The sequence below is a fragment of the Oryctolagus cuniculus genome, chromosome 12 (genome assembly GCF_964237555.1).
Source record: "Oryctolagus cuniculus chromosome 12, mOryCun1.1, whole genome shotgun sequence".
NCBI lineage: Eukaryota > Metazoa > Chordata > Mammalia > Lagomorpha > Leporidae > Oryctolagus > Oryctolagus cuniculus.
Window position 1 is genome coordinate 55076919 of NC_091443.1, and position 13530 is coordinate 55090448.

Below are 13530 nucleotides of genomic sequence, written 5' to 3' on the forward strand. Positions count from 1 at the left end.
TTTGGCTTTGAATGCCTGTGCTTCTGGGGCATTTTCCAAGAAGTATTTACCAGTACCTATATCTTGCAGAGTTTCTCCAATGCTCTCTAATAATTTGATGGTGTCGGGTCGTAGATTTAAGTCTTCATACATGTTGAGTGGATTTTTGTGTAAGGTGAAATGTAGGGGTCTTGCTTCACGATTCTGCACATGGAAATCCAATTTCCCCAGCACCATTTATTGAATAGACTGTCCTTTCTCCAGGAATTGGTTTTAACTCTTTGATCAAATATAAGTTTGCTGTAGAAGTTTGGATTGACTTCTGGTTTTTCTATTCTGTTCCATTGGTCTATCCATCTGTTTCTGTACCAGTTCCATGCTGTTTTGATAACAACTGCCCTGTAGTATGTCCTGAAATCTGGCATTGTGATGCCTCCGGCTTTTTTTTTTGTTGTACAAGATTGCTTTAGCTATTCGAGGTCTCCTGTGTCTCCATATGAATTTCAGCATCATTTTTTCCAGATCTGAGAAGAAGGTCTTCAGTATCTTGATTGGTATTGCATTGAATCTGTAAATTGCTTTTGGGAGAATGAACATTTTGATGATATTGATTCTTCCAATCCATGAGCATGGAAGATTTTTCCATTTTTTGTTATCCTCTTCTATTTCTTTCTTTAAGGTTTTGTAATTTTCATTGTAGAGATTCTTAACGTCTTTGGTTAAGTTTATTCCCAGGAATTTGATTGTTTTTGTAGCTATTGTGAATGGGATTGATCTTAGAAGTTCTTCCTCAGTCGTGGCATTGCTTGTGTATACAAAGGCTGTTGATTTTTGTGCGTTGATTTTATATCCTGCCACTTTGCCAAACTCCTCTATGAGTTCCATTAGTCTCTTAGTAGAGTTCTTTTGATCCCCTAAATAAAGAATCATATCATCTGCAAAGAGGGATAGTTTGATTTCTTCCTTCTCAATTTGTATCCCTATAATTTCTTTTTCTTGCCTAATAGCTCTGGCTAAAACTTCCAGAACTATATTGAATAGCAGTGGTGAGAGTGGGCATCCCTGTCTGGTACCAGATCTCAGCGGAAATGCTTTCAACTTTTCCCCCATTCAATAGGATGTTGGCCGTGGGTTTTTCATAAATTGCTTTCATTGTATTGTTCCTTCCATACCCAGTTTGCTTAGAGTTTTCATCATGAAAGGGTGTTGTATTTTATTGAATGCTTTCTCTGCATATATTGAGATAATCATATGGCTTTTCTTCTGCAGTCTATTAATGTGGTGTATCACATTGATTGTTTTGTGCACATTGAACCATCCCTGCATACCAGGGATAAATCCCACTTGGTCTGGGTGGATGATCTTTCTGATGTGTTGTTACATTCTATTGGCAAGAATTTTATTGAGGATTTTTGCATCTATGTTCATCAGGGATATTGGTCTGTAATTCTCTTTCAGTGCTGCATGTTTTTCCGGCTTAGGAATTAAGGTGATGCTGGCTTCATAGAAAAAATTTGGGAGGATTCCCTCTTTTTCAATTGTTGTGAATAGTTTGAGAAGAAATGGAATTAGTTCTTCTTTAAATGTCAGGTAGAATTCAGCAGTGAATCCATCTGGTCCTGGGCATTTCTTTGTTGAGAGGGCCTTTATTACTGTTTCAATTTCTGTCTCAGTTATGGGTCTGTTTAGGTTTTCGATGTCTTCCTGGTTCAATTTAGGTAGGTTGCATGTGTCCAGGAATCTATCCGTTTCTGATAGGTTTCCCTGTTTGCTGGCATACAAGTCCTTGTAGTAATTTGATGATTCCTTTTATTTCTGTGGTGTCTGTTGTTACGCTTCCTTTTTTATCTCTGATTTTACTGATTTGGGTCTTTTCTTTTTTTAGTTAGTTGGGCCAATGGGGTGTCCATTTTGTTTATTTTTCAAAAAAACCAGCCCCTGTTTGACTGATTTTTTGTAATGTTTTTTTGGAATCAATCCTGTTGATTTCTTCTCTGATTTTAATTATTTCTCTTCTTCTACTAGATTTGAGCTGGTTTGCTGCAGATTTTCTAGATCCTTGAGATGCACTGAAAGCTCATGTATTTGGTGCCTTTCCAATTTCTTGATGTAGGCACCTTTGATATAAACTTTCCTCTTAACACTGCTTTGGCTGCATCCCATAAGTTTTGGTATGTTGTGTTATTATCCTCATTTACTTCCAGAAAATTTTTGATTTCTCTTTTAATTTCTTCTATGACCCATTGTGCATTCAGGAGCATGTTATCCAATCTCCATGTGTTTGCGTATGCTCTAGGGATTCCTGAGTTGCTAATTTCCAACTTCATTTCTTTATGGTCTGAGAAGCTGCATGGTATGATTCTAATTCTTTTGAATTTGTTGAGACTTGCTTTATGGTCAATCCTAGAGAAGGTTCCATGTAGTGCTGAGAAGAATGTAAATGCTTTATGTGTAGGATGAAAAGTTCTGTAGATATCTGTTAGATCCATTTGAGCTACAGTGTTGTTTAAATCTACTGTCTCCTTGTTGATCTTCTGTCCTGTTGCTCTATTTCCGAGAGTGGAATATTGAAGTCTCCCAGTACTATTGTATTGGGGTCTAAGTCTCCCTTTAAGTCCCTTAATAAATCCTTTAAATAAACCGGTGCCCTGTAATTAGGTGCGTATACATTGATAATTGTTATATCTTCCTGTTGAATTGAACCCATAATCATTATATAGTGCCCCTCTTTGTCTCTCTTAACAGTTTTTGTGGTAAAGTTTATGTTGTCCGATATTAAGATGGTCACGCCCGCTCTTTTTTCATTTCTGTTGGCATGGTATATCATTTTTCAGCCTTTTACTTTCAGTCTGTATGCATCTTTGTTGGAAAGATGTGTTTCTTGTAAGCAGCAAATAGATGGGTTTTGTTCCTTAAGCCAATCAGCCAATCTGTGTCTTTTAACTGGACAGTTCAGGCCATTAACGTTCAATGTGACTATTGATAGATGGTAGCTTTGCCTTGCCATTTTCCAAAGACATTTTCTAATATATGTTTTGAATTTCCTGTGATCTTTTGCTGTGAGGTTTCCTTCCTTTACCTTCTTTCATATTGATGACCATGTTTCTGTGTTTCTGTGTGCAACACCTCTGTAAGCATCTTTTGCAGGGCTGGATGAGTGGTGACAAATTCTTTCAATTTCTGTTTGCTATGAAAGGTCTTTATTTCACCTTCATTCACAAATGATAGCGTTGCAGGATATAATATTCTGGGCTGGCAGTTTTTCTCTCTTAGTACCTGGGCTATGTCTCACCATTCCCTTCTAGCTTGTAGGGTTTCTGATGAGAAGTCAGCTGTGAGTCTAATTGGAGATCCTCTGAGAGTAATCTGACGTTTCTCTCTTGCACATTTTAGGATCTTTTCTTTCTGTTTCACTGTGGTGAGTTTGATTGCAATGTGTCGTGGAGAGGATCTCTTTTGGTCATATTCACTAGGGGTTCTATGAGCTTCCTCTACTAGGATGTCTCTGTCCTTCTCCAAACCCGGGAAGTTTTCTGCTATTATCTCACTAAAAAGGCATTCTAATCCTTTCTCCCTCTCCATGCCTTCAGGAACTCCTAGAACCCGAATGTTGGTTTTTTTAATAGTATCCTGTAGATTCCCAACAATATTTTTTAGATTTTTAATTTCCTCTTCTTTTCTTTGGTTTGACTGTATCCTTTCCTGTTCTCTCTCTTCTAAGTCTGATATACTCTCTTCTGCTTCACCCATTCTGTTTTTAAGGCTCTCTAATGTGTTCGTCATTTGATCTATTGAATTCTTCATTTCATTATGATTTCTAATCACTATCACAGTTTCATGTTCTACTAGTTGTTTCATTTAATTTTGATTTCTCCTTAATATTTCATTTTCACAAGAGAGATTTTCTATCTTGTCCATTAAGGATTTCTGTAGTTCAAGAATTTGTTTTTGAGAACTTCTTAATGTTCTTTTCAAGTTTTTCAGATCCTCTTCTTGCATTTCTTCTATCTTGTCATCTTCATAACCTTGAATTGGGGTGTCTTTTTCATTTGGGATCATCATAGTGTCTTCCTTGTTCTTATTACTCGGTTTTTCATTTGTTGTTTGGCATATTGGAGATATTCTTTGGTTTCTTCACTATGTTGTTTTTTCTTGTTATATTTTGACTCCAGATCAAGTGTGCTGTCTGTATTTGATGGAGCCTTAGAGGCTTGAGATGGCTGTGGCCTGAGAGCTCTGTTTGGTTCCTCAGGGTTAATGGTGTGCCAAAGGTGACACTCCCAGGTTTGGCGTGGTAAATCTCTCTCTCTTTCTGTCTTTATTTTTTTGATTCAAAAGGGAAATAATTCTGCACAGCTGAACGGAATTGGAGGTAGTTAGCAGGCAAATGATATACCCACAGGAGCCAGAGATCAGAAGCTCTTTCCCAAGGACCACACAGGGAATCTGTCCTGCCCTCAGTGTGGGCTCAAATTCTCCTTCAGTCTCCCACTGGGTTGCCAAGCTTACCAAATTGTAGCATCTCTGGAGAGTACGCACGTGAATTATGTGAGTTCTCTCCCCCACCGTCTCTTTTTTAACAGTCTCAGTTCAGTAGCACTACACATTCACTAGGTCCTAATCTCCTGTTAATTCACCCCACCCCACCCCCACCAGAGTTAGGTTTTTCTGCTAGGCTCAGGGCTGGTGCAGACCTGAGGTTGCCATGCTTATGACATATGTCCAAGATGGCGCCTGCTCTTTGTCTTGCTCACCTTTGAGAGGTGAGCAGAGAGAGAGAAACTCATGTCTGTATTGGTCACTTTTTTTTTTTTTATCTCTCTCTCTTCTAGTTAGCCTAGTGAACTTTTCCCCACCGGGTTGTTCCCTCTAGTCTCCTCTTTCTGCTTGCATGCCGGTGTCTCGGGCTATTGAGGTTCCGCTCACCTTGCGTTCCAGCACTGGTGTGTTGAGTCTGCTGCTGGTGTCCCGAACTGTGGGCTCCCACGCTCTCCATGCAGGTCCACTGTGAATCACTAGTTCCGGAAGAGTTTCCTCTGTTTTTTCTTCCCCTACTCTTCCTTGAACCTGCAGAATTTCCACAGACTATCAGTGTGCTCCCTTCCTATTCCGCCATCTTGCTGCTCCCTCATGACTTCCATTTTCATCAATTCATTGCCTCATTTGTTTTGTCATGCAATAAATTCCTCTAAATAATCAGTTTTGGACAGAACATCATAAAAATGAACAAAGTATTGTTTAAATTCATAGAGATCTGTATAAACTGGAGATATGGTAAGGAAAAATATGTCCAGAATACATGTCCATTCCCATGGTTTTTTTTTTTTTTTTTTTTTTTTTTTTTTTTTGCGTTCTGCATAATGGAAGGATTCTATTATATTCAACCTGCTACTAAGAAGCTAAGAGACTCACACAGGACACTGAGTCGTATCAGTGGATTGGAATTAAAGAGGTTTATCAGTACCAACAGCCAAAATTAAGCTTTGTAAAGAATTCCACAATGTTTAGCAACACATGACTGCCAACTCTAGTCATTTTGTATAGTACTCCATTGATGAAATAGTTGGGTGTCTGGGAATAGAGACCAACATAACATAGCTTGTCCTTTCTCTACTTGATTATTAGAGCAGCCTCTGCAGTGATGACTCTGGTGGGTGTTCAAATGAGAAGCCTATATTTCCACAATCGGTGATCTTTCTAAGAGGTCTATCAAAAGCATTCTTCTGTCTCCTGATTGTCATCAGTCCTACAATGCTACTTGTTTTAAATTCTGACCATGTAACCACAATATTAGAAACTGTTCAAGAATCAGCATGGGTCCAGTTTTTCTTCTAGCCAAGGTGAATAATCAAATGTACTGCTTCCCTTGTTTCCCAGTGACAGAATATCTTTGAACTTCAAGATATTCTGCACTTCAAGACCACACCATAAAATAATAACCTTAACTAATACTAGACCATGAAATTTCTCTTAATTGGTACTGTTACATTGCAAACTTTTGCTTCTAGTTGATTCTAATTGCTACCCCTAATTTACTAGCAAGAGAATTTACTTGCATATTCAAGTACGGGCTTTTAATTATTACTTCATTCATACTAAAGACCCCCATCATGTAGTCATAGGTAAACACTGAAGGACAAAAGGCAATTCAACAGGGATATTTATAGAAAGAGTGCGTCATAAGCTAAGGCAATTTCATTATCCCTCTGGACCTGCAAAATTTGATCTCTCACATAGTATTTCCACCAGGTAAGCTCTTATACTAAACATTTAACTACTTTTTAGCAATCGTTTACTTATTATTGTTTCCACAGAGGAAGTTGTTACAAATGAGATAAAAGCAGACAACCCCATTATAGAAATTGTAGGAATTGTTCTTCCTCTTATCATTCAAATGCCTGAATCACTCACCTTGATGATGTTCTCATCCAACAGTTTATTTTCCCAGAAAACCACCAGTGAGGTTTTTAGCAGTTGGGCACTTATTTCGTGCTGTGTCCCATCTACCACTCAGAATTTTCCCACTCAGCCACAAATCCTCGTGTCACCTGTTTTTTCAGACTGCTCTAAGTATAGTTTGTGTTAGGTTGAGTCATCTGAGAACTAGGCATCAGAAAGGGGGGGGGATGCATTTAAACAGTGATAAAACTAATATTTAATGATAGAAATGAGAATAATTATTATCTGTGATGGTAGTTACTGCAAAGGAGTTCAATAAATTTTATTATTTGAGAGAAGATATTTTGTACTTTAAGTGTAATGATGTCACAGATGCATGCATAGGAAAACAAAGTAACTTTAACCTACACATTTAAGATTTGTGTATTTTACAATCTGCAAATTATTTCTCACTTTATAAAAAGAGTTAAAATCAGCTTGGTAAAAAGTAAGAAAAACAAATATACCAATGTAAAATAATATTAAGAGCAGTATAATTTCAACAATTCTGGCAATAAAAGAAGAATAATCAGCACTTTGTTGAAGTGATACTAGTTAGTAAACAGCAGAATCTCTGTTTCTTTACCCAACATCTCTTCTGTTATTCTCAAGGGGAGTTTCATATCAGCTAGAAATTCTTATAGCCACTGTTTAATTATATTCTCCAAGATCAAAGAAGGCAAGGGGGAAAGAATTCTAGGTTGGTTGGGCTTAATTAATATCTTGTTATTTATTTCTTTGTTTTTAGTACTCTTCTCTGTTTTAAATTTTTATGTACTTTATCTTTAATTTTGAATATTTTAAAATTAAACTAAAATGCACTGTAATTATGGTGTTTTGCATTTACTGTTTTTAACAAAATAAATCATAATCCACCAATAAATTACCTATCACCTAATCCTTTTTTCTTTCCTGTCACTAAGATTTCAATAAATGACCATTTTATAATTTAGAACATGGTGTAAACACTTGTCTTTATCTATCTATATGTATCAACTTTCCCAAACTAAGGAATGTATTCATCAAAGAGAGAATTGCTCTCATAGGACTATATAGAGCTATAGTCTTTTTTGACAAGGCAGTATGTCTAACTTTTGCAGAAAACCAATTTTTCTACAACATCATTACAAATAAAGATGAAGAGAAAACTGAAAGATTCAGCTTCGAATCATCCAACGATATCCTAAATATTAAAGCTTTATACATCATACGTAAACTAATTTCACCAATGTGAAATGGTGGTAGACATGGTTCTGTTTTTATATTGAACAATGTACTGATATTCTGCTCCCTCCCTTGATAAAAAGGTGTTTCTGTTTTAAGAACTTGAAGGCTGAATCTGAGTTATGATTACTGGATCGTTAACACAGTTGTTTTTACCTAAAAATTATTAAACAAAAGATTTCCCTGTATAATCAAACATTCATCTACAAGAACAAGAAAACCTGAAACAAAGTTAGAGAAAGATGCATATACATACAGCTAATAAATGAAGGATGCTATTTTGCAGATTATACTTTGCTACCTCAAAATCATATTTGTTATTTTTCACCCTATGTTTCATGTAACTAGGATTTAAATCACTACGAAAGATATGGCCTAAAATGATCTTCAAACAACCACGTAATGCTACTTCAGATTTATTTTCTTTTTTAGAAATTTATTTATTTATTTATTTATTTATTTGAAAGGCAGAGTGACAGAAATAAAGAAGGAGAGAAAATGAGAGAGAAATCTTCCATCCACTGGTTTACTCCCCGAATAGCCACAACCAGGCCTGGGCCAGGCTGAAGCCATGATCATGAAACTACATCCCGGTATCCCACATAGGGGATATGGACCCAAGAACTTGGACCATATTCTGCTGCCTTTACAGGTACATTAGCAGGAAGGTGGATCAGAAGCAGAGCAGCCAGGACTCAAACTCATACTCCGACATGGGATGCCTGCATTATAGGCAGCACCTTACTCCCTGAAGGGTATTTTATTTAAAATGTTCAGCTTGGTCTAAAGAAACAGATCATTTTACAAAAAAAAAATATTAATTTATTTGAAAGGTAGAGTTATAGACAGAGAGGGAGAGAAACAGGTGTGGGGGGGGACAGAGAGAGAGAGAGAGAGGGAGAGAGAGATCTTCTATCCTATGATTCACTTTCCAAATGGCTCCAACAGCAAGAGCTGGGCCATTCCAAAGACAAGAACTCAATCTGGGTCTCCCATAATGGCGGCAGGGGACCAAGTACTTGGGACATTCTCTGTTACCATCATAGACACATTAGCAGGGAGCTGGGTGAAAAGTGGAGCAGCTGGGACTCAAACTGATGCTCATATAGGATGCTGGCATGACAGTTGGCAGCTTAATCTACTGTATCCCATTGCAAGGCCCAATTTTATTTTTTAAAGCTTTATTTTATTTGAAAGACAGAGTGACATAGAACACACAGAGAAAGACATCTTCCATGTGTTGGTTCACCCGTAATGGTCTAGGCTGAACCTTGCCAAAGCCAGGAGCCTGGAACTCCATCTACTCTCCCAAATGAGCAGCAAGGCCCCAAATATGTAGTCCATCTGTTGCTGCTTTCCCAGGTTCATTAGCAGGGAGGTGTATGAGAAGCAGAGAAGCTGGGACTCAAACTAGCAATTTTTTTTTTTTTTTTGACAGGCAGAGTGGACAGTGAGAGAGAGAGACAGAGAGAAAGGTCTTCCTTTTGCTGTTGGTTCACCTTCCAATGGCTGCCGTGGCCGGCACGCTGTGACCGGCACACCGCGCCTATCCGAAGGCAGGAGTCAGATATTTATCCTGGTCTCCCATGGGGTGCAGGGCCCAAGCACTTGGGCCATCCTCCACTGCACTCCCGGGCCACAACAGATAGCTGGCCTGGAAGAGGGGCAACCAGACAGAATCCGGCGCCCCAACCGGGACTAGAACCCAGTGTGCCGGCGCCACAAGGCAGAGGATTGGCCTAGTGAGCCACGGCGCCAGCCCCAGCAATTTTCATATGGGATATCAGCGTCACAGGCTGTGGTTTAACTGACTGCACCACAGCATTGGACTCAGATAATTTTAAAGTCATGAAGTATGGCTACGTTCAAATTAACACAGAAAATGAAAAAATAAAATTGAAGAAATTGAACTGTGCCATTTTTCCTTTCAATTTGTCATGGGACTTTAAGACTTTCTAGTTTATTCTTTTTTTCCTTTTTTTAAAAAAGATTTATTTAATTTATTTGAAAGACTGAATTACAGAGAGAGGTAGAGACAGAGAGAGAGCCTTCCATCTGATGGTTCACTCCCCAGATGGCCACAACGGCCGGAGCTACACTAATCCAAAGCCAGGAGCCAGGAGCTTCTTCCTGGTCTCCCATGAGGGTACAGAGGCCCAAGCGCTTGGGCCATCCTCCACTGTCATCCCAGGCCACAGCAGAGAGCTGGATCGGAAGAGGAGCAACCAGGACTAGAACCAGCACCCATATGGGACGCTGATGCTTCAGGCCAGGTCATTAACCTGCTGTGCCACAGCACCGGCCCCAGTTTCTTCTTTTTTCTTCCAAAGTGCTGATTATCATCTGGTTTTAATATCAGCAATTTACTGTTAAACAAAATAAGGTTTTGTGTCGAACTCTCTGTTGCACCACCAAGAGCTCTCTGACTTGCATAAGATGTTAGAATCTGTGCTACCTATTCATGCCTTATTTGCTGTGCTGAGCAAGACAAACTGTTTGTTATTGTATAATACAGACATGGAGATAATTTATTTTTAAAATGAACTAGAAATACTGTTTCTTAAACCAAAATAGTTTCTCTTATACATATTAAAAATATGTGCTTGGGCCCTGCACCCGCATGGGAGACCAGGAGGAAGAACCTGGCTCCTGGCTTCAGATTGGCGCAGAGCGCCGGCCTTAGCGGCCATTTAGGGGACGAACCAACAGAAGGAAGACCTTTCTCTCTATCTCTCTCTCTCACTGTCTAACTCTGCCTGTCCAAAAAAAAAAAAAAAATGATTTGAGCTTTGAAATCATACACAGCAGTTTAGGGAAATGTATTGAGAAATAGGATACATTCGAAGAGCATATGGAAAGGAAAAACCCAAACCAACCAAAACATGCAGAGGTGGGTACAGCAATATGTTATCAGCTATACAAGGCTGATGAGCATGCGGTGAAACCAAAAAGAGCTGTTTCTAGAGATGATTTTTATGAAGCCGGGTGCCCATCTAACTGCAGAGAAAATTTATATTGATGGTATTAACAAACATACAGAAGAATATAATTTGAAAAAATGCAGCAAGATTGAAATCATAGAATATATGGAAGACAGGAAGAGTGGAAAAGGGAGAGGATTTACCCTCATAACTTTTGGTGATCTTGATACAGTCGACAAAATTATTATTTAGAGATACTGTTAATGTGCATAATTATATATTGAAAAATGTCCTTTGTAAATGAGATGCAGGTCACTGGATCAAAGGAGCCTGGAGGTAGATTAGTCAGCTTTGTGGGCCATGAAAGAAACTCCAGAGGTGGCTTAGGTAATTTTGGCCATGGTAAAAACTTTGGTGAAAGCCGAGAGTATGGTGATGGAGATGGTGGTGGCAACGATGGCAGTGGTCCTGGAAGCTCTGTCTCTCTCTCTGTCTCTTCCTCTCTCTCTGTAATTTTGACTCTCATTTACATAAATAAAGCTGAAAAATACACTGGGGAAGGAACAGGGTACAAAATCCAAGGTGGTCAATGAGATTATGGCAGTTACGACAAAGAAGATAATTTGGTTGTGAGAATTATTGTGGTAATGGTAATTATACAATTTATGGGATTACAATGGATGGCAGCAATAAAATTGTGGACCCATGAAAATAGTCAGCTTTGGTGGAAGAAGCTCAGGCAGTCCCTGTTGTCTTGGCTACAGATCTGGTGGTGGAAATTGTAGCAAAATACTATGAAAGATTACGGCTCTGAACAAGAGAGAGAATCAGGGCTAACTGTGACTTCCCAGTCACAGCCACAGCTTTCTTTGAGACAGCCATCTCAAGTGCATCAGAGGTACTGTAAGGAGTAGTTTGGAAAATGGGTACAAAATCAGAGTTAGGTTGAAGAAATACGTTCCTTGTGCTAAACAGCACAATAAGGTGACAACAGCACATAGTAACCTATGATGCATTTTATGAACACTTTAAAGAAAATAGCTCCAGGGCTCCAATCATGAAGTAATGTCAAGGGAAATACTGATCACCCTGGCTTCCTTTTTTAAAAGATTTATTTATTTATTTATTTATTTGAAAGTCAGAGTTACACAGAGTGGAGAGGCAGAGAGAGAGAGAGGGGCAGAGAGAGAGAGAGAGATCTTCCATCCAATGGCTCACTCCCCAGTTGGCCACAACGGCCGGAGCTGTGGCGATCAGAAGCCAGGAGCCAGGAGATTCTTCTGGTTCTCTCATGTGGGTGGAGGGGCCCAAGCACTTGGGCCATCCTATACTGCTTTCCCAGGCCACAGCAGAGAGCTGGATCGGAAGTGGAGCAGCCAGTGCATATATGGGATGTGCTCAGGCCAGGGCGTTAACCCACTGCGCCACAGCGCCAGCCCCAGATCACCCTGTTTTGATCAGCATATGCCTATACATGTTTTCAAACGTCCCACTATTACCCATAAATTTGAAAAATCATTGTTAATAGATAGCTTTAAAATCTGCACAAGTGGCCCGGGAGTGAAGTGGAGGTTGGCCCAAGTCCTTGGGCCCTGCACTCGCATGGGAGACCAGGAGAAGCACCTGGCTCCTGCCTTCGGATCAGCGCAGTGAAATAAATGAAAAAAAAAAAACAAAAAACTGCCAGAGACAGAGCACTCATCATAGTTGGCAAAGGCACTTCAGCTTTAATAGGGAGCAATTCTTGTTAGGAATGTCAGAGTCACAATTTGTAAAGCTCACAAACGTTGATAAACACTGGTGGTGTCAACTGTATGTACATTCTTGAGGTCATTTATCTGTTGCTTTTTCTCTTTCTTCTCATTATCTCAGGAATAATGTCCTTTTATTGTGGTAGTGCTGCCATAATTTTGAAAATTAAAAGAAATTTAAAATCTCTAGCATTTGTATAATTTGGTTTTTACGTTTGAGTGCAGAAATTTTTAAAATGCAATTTTGAAGGTTTTCCTTATCATAACCATTTTGATTGAATTTTTGCAAAATTAAATATAAAGAAAGAACTACTGAGTTACACTTTAAGGGGACCCTCTTCTTCCCATTTCTAAACCATGATATGATGGGTTGTTCTCATGTGGAGAGATCAGAACAGTGATTATTTCTAGAGATGTAATTGGCTGAAAGAGTTTCCAGAGAATGTTATGATGAGATGTAAACATTATATATTCTGATATTATATATTCTGATATTCACATGCTTTAAAAAGATTAGTTTGGTATTTACTTGAGGTTTGTAAATTTTATTGTATACAAATGATAAATCAGTAAAGGTTAGGAGAAATACCATGTACATGCTGGCCTACACACTAACATGGACCGTTTGCTTACTTTCTGGTAATGTACCCTTCATACAAACTTGCAGATTTTTAGGTTTAATTATTATAGAACAGGTTGAAATATCAAAAAATTATAGAATGTAATGTAGTCCCGGTCAGGGCACCGGATTCTGTCCCGGTTGCCCCTCTTCCAGGCCAGCCCTCTGCTGTGGCCAGGGAGTGCAGTGGAGGATGGCCCAAGTGCTTGGGCCCTGCACCCACATGGGAGACCAGGAGAAGTACCTGGCTCCTGGCTCCTGCCATCGAATCAGCGCGGTGCACCGGCCACAGCACGCCGGCCGCGGCGGCTATTGGAGGGTGTACCAACGGCAAAAGGAAGACCTTTCTCTCTGTCTCTCTCTCTCACTGTCCACTCTGCCTGTCAAAAAAAAAATAAAATAAAAAAGAATGTAATGTTCCTCATTTGGATAATATTTTTAACTCTGATGCTTTCATAAATCAAATAGTAAACATGAATATAAGGAGGCAGAAATGTTTTAAATGCTAATATGAAAAATTTTTCAGTATACATTGTAAGTAAAAAAGTAATGTGTAGTATGTTACTTAAGATAGACTTCAAGTGTGTGTTTTAAAGTG